At 38.6% G+C, this 3,302-nt stretch overlaps 1 protein-coding gene across 3 annotated transcripts in view; it reads right to left on the bottom strand.

The window, feature by feature from the left end:
- Positions 1-2,033, bottom strand: part of LOC119593488 (ubiquitin-conjugating enzyme E2 E1-like) — a gene marked incomplete in the record, with an annotated part of 19,951 nt that extends 17,918 nt beyond the window's left edge. The window contains 2 exon segments of one of the 3 annotated variants that reach the window (XM_037942428.1): positions 1,096-1,131; positions 1,909-2,011. 3 annotated transcript variants of the gene reach the window in all.
- Positions 2,034-3,302: the final 1,269 nt, after the last annotated feature.

Here is a 3,302-nt window from a genome sequence, read left to right as displayed (position 1 = left end):
TTGTAACCTGTTTTAGGGAGACGTATGCAAACCATTCATATAAATTTCACAAGGGAAATTCTATCAATATACGCAAAATGGTTCTTGTCCTATCTAACCCCAAAAAAATAAACATGCCAAAAATACAGAACGTACTGGAAGGAAACAAACAAAAGACAGCAGATTTCACATGCTCTAAACCCCCTTCTATTCTAACGAGAAGTACGTGAAAACTATGTGGGATGTCTAGAATTGGTAACAGTCGAGGAGAAAAAGCACGGAATAAGATATTTACTATGCATCATTTCAGAGTAAAAATATGTGTACCTACAAAATGCTTATAGTCTGAATTAAAAGCTAAGAGTTAGAAGACACAACTACTTTCAAAATGAAACTTTATTATATTGGTTGTGTTCCATCAATACTCATTAAAAATTAGTGATCTGTGACAGTAGGTCTACAATGTACAGTCCAACACAACAGTGACGTAAATTTGGGTGATCGCCATAGATTATTGCTCTGGTAAAACCAACAAACCTCCAATGCATATATTCTAGCATTGGCCGGTTTCTTACTTGATAATAAATTGCTTCAAACTCCCAAAAGTTCTATATTGGCATAGTATATTTGGCCATGGTTTGTTGGCTTCTTCGAGAGCCCCAATAGGCATGGAAGCTGCGTTGATCAGCACAACACTCATGGGCAGAATGCAAGTGTCTTCTCAACACTGACCGATAACAGTTTTAACTCGAAACAAACAAAAAGGTTTTTTATCACATCTTTAATTTTAGAGCGTTGGGTCAAAACAACTAACTACTTTTCATAGCTAACACTTTCTATAAGCATATGTCAAAACTGCAAAAATATCCATTAATTCCATATTTTGCTAAACTTCTTGGTTATCTTTAAAAGTTGAAACAAACAAAATAAATACCAAATCATAATCCAACCTTTGCTACCATCTCTCTGAATAAAACAAGTAGCGCTCTGCAATTCCCAATGACAAAAAGATAAATAAATAAAAATCAACAATAATGATAGAAACATTACATACATCTAACAGAGAAACTGCCATTAAACAAGACATGCACAGAAGTATTCAACAGTGATACATACACATGACCATATTCCTGATAACTCACCATGATCTACCTGTAAATTCAAAAGAAAATGCATTTCACACTCAATAAAACCAATGCACTTAAGAGTCACATTTTCATGCTACTTGTAATTGGAAGAATAAATTAATAACTAACATTACTATTGTATAATTTCTTCACACTCTAAAATAATCAGAGTCAACACCATTTCCAAGTCTTTCTGGAATACCATATTTTTTCCCTTTTTTTCCCAATTATTTTATTATTTTTTTACCGAAATAAACCCACATTCAAAGCAACGACAAGGGATGCACGTTATTTGACCACATACCTGCTACCTTTATATAATTAAACAACGATCCTACTCCTCATAAAAGAATTAATGCAATTCCCTTAAGTCCCACTCGCCTCAGCTTCACCAAGAGAGAGCGTATTTATTTCTAAAAAAAAAACCACACGAATTGAAAAACAAAAAAACCCTCGGCTCTCCTGGCCCTCAATAGGCCTAGGCCGCGTCACTCTTCACACGGGAAAAAAGGAGGCTGTCCCCTCACGACTGGATATCCCCTTCCCTCTGGCACTGCTGATGCCAGCCTCTTCGCCCTCGCCATCCTCGGGCAGCCTCCGAGTGCCACAGGAAGGGAGGAAACGAGAAAAAAAACGATTTTGTTGTTCTTCGCATCTACTGCTTTTATCTCGCTTCCCTTCCTCTTCCTCTCCGCGCAGAACCCCACTACAACACCGAGGATTTCTCCCCTCCACCACTCGCTCTCCTGGATGAAAGCCACGCCAGGACCTCTAGCATATCCTAATCCACAATCCTACTCACATATTACACCGAGAAGCCCTTCGAAAGGATAATTAGAGGCGATTTTCCATGCCTGTGTGCGAGGCCGAGGAGGAAGCCCGACAATGCCGCTGTTCCCTGTCAGCTGATTCACCGCCGGTACTTCAAAAAACGAGTCAAAAAAAGGGAAAATACTCATTCATACGCTCCTTCGCAACGACTTACACCGCAAGCACGTATCCACATGCCCACTCACTTTGAAGACAACGGGTATCCTCACTTATAAAGGTAGATTAGGAGATAAAAAGGAGTAGCGGGCCGCGTGTGTGGGTGCGCGCGGAGGGAGGAACAGCCTCATGGAGACACAAAGGCCGCCTTCACGCGCTAATTATCAACTTTATTCTCGCTTTTCTTCTCCTATTCTGCTTTCGAGGCCATTCTCTTGGTTTTAAAGCCACGGATGATTATCTTGGGGTAATGGCCAGAGTTTGTTTTTGAGCGTTTCTCTTTGTAAAAGCGAGTTTTCTTAGCGCCAAATTATGAACTTTATGCTCGCTTTTCTCCCTCTCTTCTGCTTTACGGGTGTTTTCTTTGTTGTATTCTGGCTGTATGCATGTTTTCTCTGTTTTATCCAAGCTATGGGGATATTTTCATCTGTTGCAAAGATGTAGAGGGGAATTTCGGGAATAAACCTGGAAACTGTTTTCGAGAGCTTTTCCAAATGGACTTTCGTAGAGCAGTTATAGGTTTTTTTCGTGCTTTTCTCTCTTTATTTTACCTCTGAATGTGTTCCGTTTGTGAGATAGAAATGAAGGGTGAAGTTCCTTCGATTATTCCCCCCACCCCAAAGTAATTTTCTTTGTTATAAAGCTACAAAGCAGAAGGTTAAAGTTGTCTTTGAGTTGCCTCTCGAGCTCCTCTTTCTCCATGCGAGGTTTCTGAGCGCCAGTTTACGAACTTTATTCTCTGCCTTTTCTCCTTTTATTCCATCTTAAAGGGGTTTTCTTCACTTAGAATTTATAGAGGATGATCTAGGGAATCAATGCTCTGTTTTTATCTTTATCTTTCTTCTTTTTCATGTGGGATTTTATTGTTTTTAAAACTTTTAGGGTTGAAATTTAGTGTACCTTTTCGCTTTATTTTTTTCCACTGATTCCGACGCTTAGTTTGTTTGAACGTTATAAAATATTAACAGAATCTTTACGAGGAGCTATTCAACCAACTACTATGATCCACCGTATTGATATTTTTATTCATTAAATTCTATGCTATTTACATGTACTTTTACTTTGCAATTTTTCTCTTTACATGTATTCTCTCTTTTGACGAAGGGCGTCCGCAGCGTCTCATGAAGATGAAGGGGTCCCTATCCTCTTATGTTTTTTTATTCACTCATATTGCAATATTGCAATCTACTTTTGGTATAGACTTGAATA

The sequence above is a fragment of the Penaeus monodon genome, chromosome 32 (genome assembly GCF_015228065.2).
Source record: "Penaeus monodon isolate SGIC_2016 chromosome 32, NSTDA_Pmon_1, whole genome shotgun sequence".
Taxonomy (NCBI): domain Eukaryota; kingdom Metazoa; phylum Arthropoda; class Malacostraca; order Decapoda; family Penaeidae; genus Penaeus; species Penaeus monodon.
The sequence above is the reverse complement of the archived record's forward strand: the minus strand, read 5'-3'. Positions and strand labels throughout refer to the sequence as shown.